Genomic DNA, 12,610 nt, shown 5'->3' with positions numbered 1-12,610 from the left:
TTTTTTTTTAGATTTTATTTATTTATTTGACAGAGAGAGATCACAAGTAGACAGGCAGGCAGAGAGAGAGAGAGAGAGGGAAGCAGGCTCGCTGCTGAGCAGAGAGCCCGATGCGGGACTCGATCCCAGGACCCTGAGATCATGACCTGAGCCGAAGGCAGCGGCTTAACCCACTGAGCCACCCAGGCGCCCCATAGGCTAAAATTTAATTCTGAAAATTGGGAACAAGGAAAAAAGTATATATTTGGAAGGAAAAAGAGAAGAAAGATCAACAGATGATTCATAACTCTATTAGGATCTAAAAGGGTTTTAGTTCATCCCTTTTTCAGTTACCCTCTTACTACTAAATACTTTTTTTCCCCCAAGCCTTGTTCAACTGCATTAATATTTACCTTCCTAGGTTGAATCCCAATTCATTTTAAGTCAGCCATCTCTGAGTAGCATTCCACTTTCGTTATCTAGAAGGGTTTTCTGCCTCAATATTTACCCTTCAGCTCAACTGACAATAAATAAAAGTTATCCCTTGAAGCTTTAGTTTTTGAGAAGTCTAAGTATTAACTGGGATATAAGTGCCTATTTCAGATACTCCATTAGAAAGTTAAAATAATAGTACTACTTGGAATTTTAAAACAGATCTGACTTTAATTGGGATGGGAGCTTGCTGCTGGAGTAAGGTAGGTCCACAGAAGATAGGTCTGTTACCGGTGTGTCTCCTGCCCTAGACTCTCAGTAAGAGCAGTAACTGGAGAGAGGGACATATATGTAAAAACAGAAACTTGACTCCTTAGCCATGCTTCTGCAGGCTCTTCACTTTTTTTCTTCTTTTTTTTTTTTAAGATTTTTTTATTTATTGAAAAGGGGGAGAGAGAGAGAACAAGAGAGAGCATGGGGGGTGGGGAGGAACGGAGAGAGAAGGAGAAGCAGACTCCTCACTGAGCAGGGAGCCCAAAGCGGGACTTGATACCAGAACCCTGACATCATGATCTGAACCAAGGCACACACTTAACCGGCTGAGCCAACCAGGTGCCCCCGGGCTCTTCACTATTGATGAGAAATGGAACCGTAGTCTCTCTTCTCAGACTGCCAGTTTATTTTTACTCCTGCACAGTCCTATAGTGAACTGCAGTTTGAACTGCAGTCCTAGCTCTGCTGTGTCCTTTGAGGCATTCTGGGAACATATTTTGCTCTACTTTCCATAATACCATCCTTTTTGCAAAAAGAAAAATTAGAGTTCACTAATTAAAAAGTGCTAGAAAGTGGCGGCATGAAGACAGACGCAAAAGGACTCACAGCCATTCTTAACTGAAAGCACACAATCGTTCAAACAGGCAATACCGATTTGGTGAAAACTAAAATCTATACATGAGGAAAAATGCTAACTTTTCTATGGGCGTTTCTCCTTAATCTTCACACCTGTCCCCGACGATTGGACAAGGCTTAGTTATGGTTTTAGTCAACAATCATAAATGTTCACTGCTGTAAACTCTGTGATGGAATATGTTTTAGGCTGAACACACGGAGATGAAGAAGGGTTTCTTGCTTCAAGTTGTTTGCAGTGTCCTCGCTTGCAGAGGAAAACATGCAGTGGTTTATTCAGTGAACTGGGGAAGAGTGAGAGGCTTGAAAGGAGCATGGAGTAGAGAATGACTGGCCTTCGGGTTGGCGAGCACGCCTGGCGGGGTGTCCTCTGCCTCTTCAGCACTCAGAACAGAGTAAAAGAGGTGAATGAGTGGATACAGGAAAGTGAAAGACAAAAAGCGATCATTCTGGAAAGAATTATATTCCAAACACAAACCAGGGCAGTGGAGGTATCTTTGCTCTGCGAATATTTGTTAATCCTTACCACTGGCCAGGCCTGTGCTTCATTAAGTAGCAACAACGAGGATCTTTGGCAATGAAGCGAAATGAGTTGAAGTAACTTACGGATTAATAGATACAGCAGAGACAGATCAACCAACCATAATTTGGATCCTAATTCAAGCACATTTATAAAAAATCATAAGACATTCAGAAACATTTGAACACTAACTGGTTATTTGAAGTTATTGATGAAATACTGTCATTATGGAACGCCTGGGGGGCTTAGCCGGTTAAGCATCTGCCTTCAGCTCAGGTCATGATCCTGGGGTCCTGGGATGGAGCCCCGAGTCCAGCTCCCTACTCAGAAGGGAGCCTGCTTCTCCCTCTGCCTGCTCCCCCTGTTCATGCTTTCTTGTTCCTTCTGTCTCTGACAAATACATAAATAAAATGTAAAAAAAAAAAAAAAATACCATCATGGGGTACCTGGGTGGCACAATGGGTTAAAGTCTCTGCCTTCGGCTCAGGTCATGATCTCAGGGTCCTGGGATCGAGTCCCGCATCGGGCTCTCTGCTCAGCAGCGAGCCTGCTTCCCTCTCTCTCTGCCTGCCTCTCTGCCTACTTGTGATCTCTCTCTGTCAAATAAATAAATAAACTCTTAAAAAAAAAACAAAACTATTATTTCATTTAGGTTTTTTTAATAATATTAAGGATCAGGGCCCTGGGTTGCTCAGTGGGTTAACCCTCTACTTTTGGCTCAGGCCATGGTCTCAGGGTCTTCGGATCAAAGCCAGCATGATCAGGCTCTCTGCTCAGTGGGGAGCCTGCTTCCTCCTCTCTCTCCGCCTGCCTCTCGGCCTACTTGTGATCTCTCTCTCTCTGTCAAATAAATAAATAAAATCTTTAAAAAAAATAATATTAAGGCTCAGTTTCTTTAGGGTCCTAATCTGGATAGAGATATATCCAGAGATATGTACAAATAGAATGAGGACCAAAAATAAAGTTTAAAAGTAAGAATTTGGTTCATGGTCAGGCAACTTTCAATTAATCTCGTTATTATTGTAAGGGCTGGTGTTGGTTTGAGACCTTGAAGCAATTCAGCACCATTTATATTGGACTGTCATAAACATTTCTGATACTATGTGACTGGAGTAAACACATAACATAATCCTCCCCACCATGACTTACTCAGCCTGCTCCCAGCTCTTTGCTCTCCATCTCCTTTTCTTTGAGTTGGGGTCAGATCATGTCATTTCCCACTTTCAGACCCCCTACCCTTACTTTCTGAGTTTGAATGCAATGGCCGTTCTGACAGGCACCCTTTGACTGGTCACCTGTATCAGTGGAAGAAATAGGATGTGACACATAAACGACAAATTACCGCATTTCAAAACAAATTCTCTAGGGGGCCTTTTGCAATGAACCAAGCTATAATTTAAAACTATTTCTCTGCTTCCCTAACATACAAAAGGAACTGCTGTCTTACTTAGGTGCCTGAGGGAGGTGAAAGTGTTCCACCCACGAGAGGATGGATCTTAAAAAATGGAAACCTCTTTGAAAACCATTATGAACAGAATATAGGAATTCTATTTCTCAGCATTTCCCCATCACGAATGCAGGAAAATGGATTCAAAAAATAAACCTAAGCAAGCCTTTGTCACTGATAAACCTTCCACTAGCTTGACAAAAAAGAAGTGGCCATTGTCTTGCAGCCCAAACAATTTTTTTTTGGATGAGCTAGAATTCATTTGCTTTATCTATACAGCTTAATCGCCTCTGCCCCTTCTTGGCTGGGATTATACTTTAGTTCTGTCTGATTATACTGTCACTCAGATCTGCACTGAGAGCGGCAGAAAGAATAAGCAAAATATTAAACAGAGTTAGTTCTAAAGAACTATTTCCCAGCTTCTCTATCAGGAGCTGAACAGAAGCATTACCCATACAATTATGAGCAAACCCTATTTATACCACAAGTTCTTCCTCAAAGTGCCCCTTTTTTCCCCCTGCTGAAATCACGCCAAATGGCTTAGTGTCGCTTGAGTAAATATTATGTACTTACCAGGTTGGCTTGAAAATAGTTTGAGAATTAGCTCTTGATCCATCAATGGGCAACAAGGAAACTGCAGCCACTGAAAGGTCTGTTAACATTCTCCCCTGCTAGCAGTCCCTGAAGTCAGAGTCATTTTCTACTGTAAGAGTTGATTAATGGGAAAGAACTCTCGTACTAAAATAAAATGTCAATAGTTCAGGCACAGAACAGTGTAAACCAGTTCTAAAAGGCTGGCTCTGTATACATTACTGAGTGAGGCATTCATTCATTCATTTATTCACTCATTCATTTTTCTTCTTCACATTACTCCCTGTGGGCTCCAGGACCCAAATGGGGAATACAAAATGTGTATGATACACTCTCTACCCTTGAGAAGTTTATAATGTAGACTGAGAGATAATACTCTCTAAGGTGTACTGAACACATACTTAGTAATATATTGAATGTTAAAGCATTTTTGATTGTTTTATTTCATCCTTATAACACTTCTATCAGGTCTATACCATGCTAACCTTCAGTTTCAGATAAAGAAATTGATGCTTAGAGTGTGGTATTGACCCCTAAAAGCTGGAGCACAGCAGGTCAAATGCTCTGGGAATACAGAAATGTGAGAAATGTGTCTGAGGTTTGGACTGCATACTTCAAATTATGTGGTAGTATTTAGATTTAATTTTGAAAGACAAATTGATGATATCTGATGCCTACTTCCACAGAGATTCAAACACACTTCTATTGTAGTACTTAGGACCATATTTGATTTAATTGTGTATGTTTGTTTGTTCTCCATGGAGTTACACATGAACAGGTACCATTTTACTTTAATTTTATTTTTTAGAGAGGGAGAAAGAGAGAGAGGAGGGGCAAGAGGAACGGGAGAGAGAGAATCTTAAGCAGGCTTCACGCCCAATGAGGAGACCCAGGTTGGTCTCAATCTCACAACTCTGAGATTATGACCTGAGTTGAAATCAACCGTCAAATGCTTAACCACCTGAGCCACCCAGGTGCCCCAAGCAAATACCATTTTAAACGCCCAATGCTTTGAACTGTGTTCAGCACACAGAAAATTTTCAGTAAATTGATTTTGAACGTATACATGATCACCATTCATTAAATGTAGCAAAGTAAGCTTTCCAGAGAAATAGAACAGCATGAGATATACACAGAGGTATAAATGTGAATGTGTTGAGGATAAATGAGCATTCCCACAGTTAAATTTAGGACGTAAGGATTAGAACTGGAGGAGAGGTCAGAAAAAGAGAGAGATAAGAGTGGAAAGGCAGTTGGAATCTGATTCCAAGTGATTTGGACTTGACTTTGATTCAAAGTCAGTGGGGGGATAAAATGAACATGAAGACATGAGTTATGTTGGTAGAAAGATACTTATCAAGCCAAAGATTATTTAGGAAGAGAGGTGGTCCCAGGGTGAGATGAGGTATGCTACCACAAAGCGAAAGGCTGGGATGAAGTGACTGAATGGAAGGAAATTTAGAAAGTGAAATCAAGAGTATTAGGAACTGATAGGATCAAGGAGATGCCTCAGAGAGAGATATAGACCTGAAGTGTGACCTTGAACTTTGAAGGGTGTCTGGGAAGAAAGTCTAGCTGTTAATGCAGTAAGTATTTCAGGGAGAGAAGAAGAAAACCTTGGGCTTTAAATTCTCTAAAGTCCCCCAGAATAGAATAAGAACAAAAAGTTTGTCCCTGACTTTCTTAGATTTCTAATACCTGTCTGAAACTTTTCCTGAGCCACTGAGTCTGAAATTCTAGAGCAGTCTTCTTTACCTAAAAGAATGGATATTTGGCATTGGCTATCCCAAACCTTCAAATGTAGTAAATTTGGTTTTCTCAAGGTACATTCTATAAGAAAGACCTTTAGAATTCAAGTGAACGCCAAAAGAAGCCCTCAAATCCACTACAGGCTCTAAATCCCCAGAGATGGAGGATACAGCAATTCTTGTGTCCTTCCTGTGAGACCTGTAGAGCAATTTTTTCAATTAGCAATAATCGCGCCTCGGATAAACCTCATTGGCTACGATACTGCCACTGCGCAAAGCTTGTAGAGCAATTTTTTATAAAAGACTTTATTTATTTGACAGAGAGAGAGACAGAGCAGAAGCAGGGGGAATGGCACAGGGATAAGGAGGCTCCCTGATGAGCAGGGAGCTAGATGCAGACTTGATCCCAGAACCTTGGGATCACGACCCGAGCCGAAGGCAGATGTTTAACCGACTGAGACACTGGGTGTCCACTGGTAGAGCAATTTAACATACCAATGTGCTGACCCATCTAGATCCTGTTTTCATAGACATCTATGTAGTAGGTCACAGCTGTGTCAGCTAGTAGAAAGTAACAGAAATCCCATCTCATAATGACTTAAAATGAGAGCATTTATGGCTTCTCATCCCTGGGAATCCAGAAGTAGGGTACCTATCAGGAATGACAAAATTTATTTCTCTAGAGGTCTTTGGATACTGCTTTCATCTGCGTATAGACTTAATCCTCAGGAGGGTGATGAAATGACTACAGGAATGAAACACATGACAGTATTTAGAGAAAGAACCAGAGGAAAAAACTACAGGAAAGAAACTGTTCCAAGAGGCACCTGGGTGGCTCAGTGGGTCAAAGCCTCTGCATTCGGCTCAGGTCATGATCCCAGGGTCCTGGGATCAAGCCCCATACCGGGCTCTCTGCTCCGCAGGGAGCCTGCTTCCTCCTCTCTCTCTGCCTGCCTCTCTGCCTAGTTATGATTTCTCTCTGTCAAATAAATAAAATATTTAAAAAAAAATAAACTGTTCCAAAAAATAGAATAAAAGTTATTCCAAACTTCAATAGCAAATATGTCCCGTATTCTCATCGGTATAAATTATACAAGAGGTCATGCTTGAGCCTATCACTGGCAGAACCATGGGGTTACTCTTAGAATCAATTAGTAGCCTGGGTGGAAAAAAAAACCAGGTCATTTTGCAGTGAAACTATTACATGAACAGAATGATAGTGGGGTCAGGCAAGTGACCCGGGGCCTGTAACTGCAAGAAGCCACTATTGCCTCCCCCATACCCGGGAGAACCACAAGGGGAAGGTCAGTGTAACACAGTGCTGCTCTTGAAAACATGGCCACTCTGTCACTGGGTAAAAACAACCGAGGAGATCTCTGTTCCATTCACCCTGCTAGAATACATAGTCCCCTGGAGGTTCCCTTTGCCAGAACCAGAGCACTCCTTATTTCCCACCTACTGGCTCTCACTGGCAATACTCACCCAACAAGACAGTCTAAGAAATGCCATTTACAGGCTCCCTGCTGGAGCATATGAAAGAATGACTGTGGGGCTCGATGTGTAAAACAAACGATGAGCATGCTCGCACACCAAACAGGACTGCACAGGGAGCTGAGGAGGTGGTGAGCGAGGACAGAACTACAATGGGTATCAGTTGCCCTGAAACACCTAAGTCCATGAGAAATAACTCAGTAACAGTAGGCTTTGTTCGCTTGCAGGGAAGGAGAATGGATACCTGGTAGACCCACAACAGTGTACACAACACCTGCTGACAAGTGAGCCTAAAATCATCTTCAGCGACGAATGTGAATTTGTGAAGAAACCTTGGAAGATATCACTTGAATTAAAATCACTTTAAAAGTGTGTCTCTTGATAGACTCAGAAGATGGCTTTGATTATTTTTACTTTTACTGCAGTAACACCCGATGCGGACCAAGAAGCACTTCTCTGGGGGACATTGTTATTATTACAGCACAAGACCTGAAAGGAGTAATTAATGCATTAACTAAGATCACCTCATTAAGAAGGAATGTGTTAGACATGCTCACACACATTATCAGTAACTTTGACTGCTTTATCACTTAATTGATGCTAACAGATTTCCTTCTCAGAGTTTTCACTTCACGTTGGCTCAGTGGGAGTCCAAGTATCATCACAGCAGGGCTGGGAGTAAGGATTTTGTCAATTCTTTTCCTTGTTGAATATGTCATTTAGGAGGAATTCCAGTGGGCAAGATAATCTAGGTTTCCAGCGTGACTGGGATCGCATGACATAGTCTCACTGGACCCATTTCAAGTTGCTTGGCAAAATATAAAAGACTGCTCCATTAACTTACTTCTACCCTACTTACCTTCTAGAAATTTCTAAACTCTATTTCTTGTCAGACATTCTGCTTGAAGACTCTTCTTCCTTTTTGATCATGACTACAACTCAAATGACAAGTAAACTTTACATGATATGTGGAGCTATCCATATTTCACACCCATTTATGATATCATGAGATCATCTATCTTTTTTTTTTTTTTTTTTTTTTAACTAATCTCACAATTCCATACTGTCTTTCAGCCAACAGTGTCTGGTTCATGCCCTTCTTCTTTCTGGTTTTCTTTATAAGAATGTTTTTCTTACTGTTTTAATGCTCACTCAATAATCATAAATGTAATTACATTATTTTTTTGCTTTTTTTTAACTCCCAAGAAATGTAAACTACATGTAACAGTTCAAAAGGTATAGAGACATAGAAAATAAAAATACTAATATCTCCTTCCCATCCTCAAATTCCCTCCCATTTTTGGAAATCATACTAGGCATATCCTTCAAGATTTATAAAAGACTTTATTTATTTGACAGAGAGAGAGACAGAGCAGAAGCAAGGGGATATCCTTCAAGATCTGAAAAAGATAACAGAAATTTTTTAGGAAAAATTTTAAATATAAGAAAATAAAGAAAATAAAAATAAAAGAAAATAAAGATAACTATTTATCTATCCTTCAAGATTTGAAAAAGATAACAGAAATTTTTAGTAGGAAAAATTTTAAACACAAGAAAAAAAAAAGATCATTCATTGAGTTAATCAGTACCTGGCATATAGCAACTGCTTTTACTCTTTCGTTAAAATGAAAATATAGGGGCACCTGGATGGCTCAGCGGGTTAAAGCCTCTGCCTTCAGCTCAGGTCATGATCCTAGGGTCCTGGGATCGAGCCCCGCATCGGGCTCTCTGCTTAGCTGGGAGCCTGCTTCCTTCTCTCTCTCTCTCTCTGCCTGCCTCTCTGCCTGCTTATAATCTCTATCTGTCAAATAAATAAATCTTTGAAAAAAAAAATGAAAATATAAGTCAATTTATCCATTGTCCAGGTTTGATATGTATATTTTTTCTATGTTTGCATCAGAATTGCTTTGTGCTTGTAGAGAAATGAAACACTGTAGGTTCACTACCATTTGAGGCCCAGAGTTTTTCCCCCATCTCTTCCTACCCTCCCCCCTTACCATCCCTCCCCACTCCCCCTCTGCAAAGTCTCTCTGGGTGGACCTTACAGAACAGACCTGTTTATGGAGAATGAGGATGGGCAGAAATCTTAGAATCAGATGCTTGGTGTATAGCACTCTCTTATAAATTTTGGTGCTTTAGTACATATGTAAATATCCATAATCAATATATGCTATTATTCCGTATATTTTCTGAATAACCAAAACTGGCATCACACTGAACACAACTATTTTGCAACTTTCATTATGCTTTTGAGATCTATCCAATCTAATTCATGTCATTCTTGCTCATTTAATTTATATATGTTTTTCAATAGTATGACTAAATGCTATTTTATTTTGTCATCTTTTTTTGAAAGATTTTCAGGCTGTATAAATTATTCTGCTGTTAAAAAGGAGGCAAAAGTGACCATTCTTGTACTTGCTGCCTTATGCAAGAGTTGCTTTAGGTTAAAGATCTAAGCATACGCTATCTCAGTTGTAGCAAAAATATACTTTCATATTTACTAGGTATAATTAAATTATTTTATGAATTAGCTATATCCGTTGACACTCACTGACAAAGCTTGAGAGGTTTCCTCTTTCCTGCATACTAACAACTGGCACATACAGAAATTTGAATTTTTGCCAATCTGGGCATGAAATGGTATCTCATTACAATTTTAGTATGGCTTCCATGAACATTATTGAGGATATGTATCTTTTTAAATGCGGATGGGTGATTTGGATTTACTTTTTCATAAAACAACCTTTGCTTATTTTTCTGTTGGGTCATTAGCTTTTTTGTTTTTTGTGGTTTTTTTTACTGTTTTGTTCACTATTCTTGATATAAGTTGTTTCTTGGTTATTTACATTATAAATATCTCATCCAGTATGTAGCTTATCTTCTTACTCTGTTTATGATATCTTTAATTTTAATGTAGTCCAATTTCTCATCTTCCTGTTTTCTCTTATTTTGTCTGTTGTAAATATGTTTTTTATGTTCTCTTAAGAAAGCTTTAAAACTTTACTTTTTGGCTTTGAGGGCTTTAATCTGTCCAGAATTTATATCTGCATATTATGTAACAGAAGGATACCATTTTCTCCTTTTATCATATGAATAGCCAATTGTCCCAGGATCATTTACTCTTTCACAGCTTTTTTTTTTCTTTTTTTTAATGTCAGATTTGTGCTATCCCAAATTCCCATATGTTCAGCACATTTTTCTTGGCTCCCTATTGGATTCATCTGGTCTGTTTTTCTCTCCCTCCTTTATATTTTACTTCCCTCTGCTATCACCATATTAATTACTAGATGTTATTTTAAGAATTATTAGCTAGGTTGCATGATAATAAACCTTTCCTATTAAAATATGCTTTTGTTTTTTGTTTGTAGCATGTCTACTAGTAAGACCAAATTTAGGCAGAATCACACTTTTTTTCTCTATGTTTATCAAATACTACGTGTTGGGAAAAAAATGTTCTTATATAACCCTAAGAATTTTTCACCCACTTGTTCTTCACTATCAAGGTAGCTGATATGTTTCATTTGTTGCCTGATAGAAGGGATGACCAAGTGGATTCTACAAACAACCCGAACAAAGATTTAGTGCAGACTCAGAGGGAGGAGAAAGCATAAGACAAAAATTTGAAAATAAATTGTCAGTAGGAACCTCTCATTTCCTCCACATCCTCTCCTGGCCACACCACTATACCAAGTATATTCTAGGAGTTAGAATGAAAGAATGAGATATGAAGTGAAGGTTGTTTAGTGGTAGGTCTCCAAAGAAGGGTGCACCTCAACTTCTCTTATCCCTCTTCTCTGGGAAGCAGTGACATAAAAGATGAAAAACAAAAACAAAAACAAAACTCATAAATTTTGAGTCTGCAAAGGAAACCCAAGTGGACGCTGTGGTAGCAGGATATCCCAAATTTCCTTCACTCTCCAGTGTGTCATTGGAGCAGTAGGGAAGAAATGACTGTGCTCTGTCTCCAGGACAATGAGCCCTGAACTCTTCATAGCGTTTCCCAAGTCCCCAAAATCAAGTGGGAACAGGAGTCCAGGAAAAGCCTGGAAATGCTGAAGGACTTAGAAACCCTAACTGATTTTCCCACAGCCTCTTTGCAGCACTGGAACTGCGGGATTCTTTCCCCTTGGTAGCTATAAGCACCTTCAGCAACGACCTACATAGGCTTTTGCTCAACAAAACAAAGCCAAAAAAAAAAAAAAAAAGCTTCTGGCACTCTAAACAAGAGAATTCTACATATAACATGCACAGGGGTTGCCTAGAGGTCACAACAAGACGTGATTATTTTTTGTTGTTTAATGATTGTATGAGGGAGCTGCATTCAGAAATTAACTTCAGGCTGCCAATGACCTTGACTCTTCTTCTACTTTCCTCCGCATGAATTTAATTAAATTATTTTAAGTGCGAATATATATATTTTTAATGACTCACTCCCCAAAAGACTGAAAGAACTTTAAGAAAAAAGAATTATGGCTACCAGTTCACCACTCTACCCTAAGCCAAGCGGAGTATCTGGCACACGGTGAACAATCAATAAAAAACTGTTGAGTGAGTGAATAAATAAATCATATGTACACACAAATATAAGGGTCATATCTAGTTACAATAGGAAGAGCCCTAGTGTGGGAATTAGGGATTCTGGGAAGAATCCTGATCTATTTACTAATCACGTGTGACCTTGACAAGTGATAACCTTTTCAGGGACATATGTTCTTATTTTGCAAAATGGAAAGATTAGATTAAATCAATGATTTATAAACTGGGATTTCTCTAGGGATATTTTTGAGAACTAGATAGGCCTGGAGAAAGTGTGCAGCGGGTAGGCTTAGTACCTCTCATTCCTAAACCAACAAGAACAAGATTAATTTAAATATTAGGCTAAACACATGAAGAGTGTCTCTGTGGCATACACACACATATACACACACACAAGTGTCTCTGTGGCTTACACATATATATACACACACACACAAAATCAGGAAGACTATCTCCAAGCTTCCTTACATCTTCTTGGGATAGACATGCCAGTCTATAACTAGAAAAGATAATACAGTGTTTCTCTTCATCTTAACTTTGTAGTAAGCGGTTAAAAGCCTGTAAGTGCTTTTCAGAATCTTTTAAGAATTGTCTAGCCAGGAATTGGCAGGAAAAGAGTTATATCTGAGAAACTGCAACAGTAAAACTGTCCTCTACTGTTTAATATCCAGAAACTTCACGTATATATTCTACTAATCAGAAATATACATATATATATATGTATGTATGTATATGTGTGTGTATATATATATATATACACACATACTCATAAGCATTAGGTGTATGTGTGATGTTGGCATATTTGCAAGTACTTAACATGCACCAGGTTTCTATTAAGAAGTTTAAAAAAGGGGCGCCTGGGTGGCTCAGTGGGTTAAAGCCTCTGCCTTTGGCTCAGGTCAGGATCCCAGGGTCCTGGGATCGAGCTCCATATCCGGCTCTCTGCTCAGCAGGGAG

The 12,610-nt window shown here is 39.3% G+C and overlaps 1 pseudogene; it reads right to left on the bottom strand.

The window, feature by feature from the left end:
- Positions 1–5,775: 5,775 nt before the first annotated feature.
- On the bottom strand, positions 5,776–5,903 carry LOC123933318 (annotated as a pseudogene).
- Positions 5,904–12,610: the final 6,707 nt, after the last annotated feature.

The sequence above is a fragment of the Meles meles genome, chromosome 20, assembly GCF_922984935.1.
Source record: "Meles meles chromosome 20, mMelMel3.1 paternal haplotype, whole genome shotgun sequence".
In the NCBI taxonomy this organism is placed as follows: domain Eukaryota; kingdom Metazoa; phylum Chordata; class Mammalia; order Carnivora; family Mustelidae; genus Meles; species Meles meles.
The sequence above is the reverse complement of the archived record's forward strand: the minus strand, read 5'-3'. Positions and strand labels throughout refer to the sequence as shown.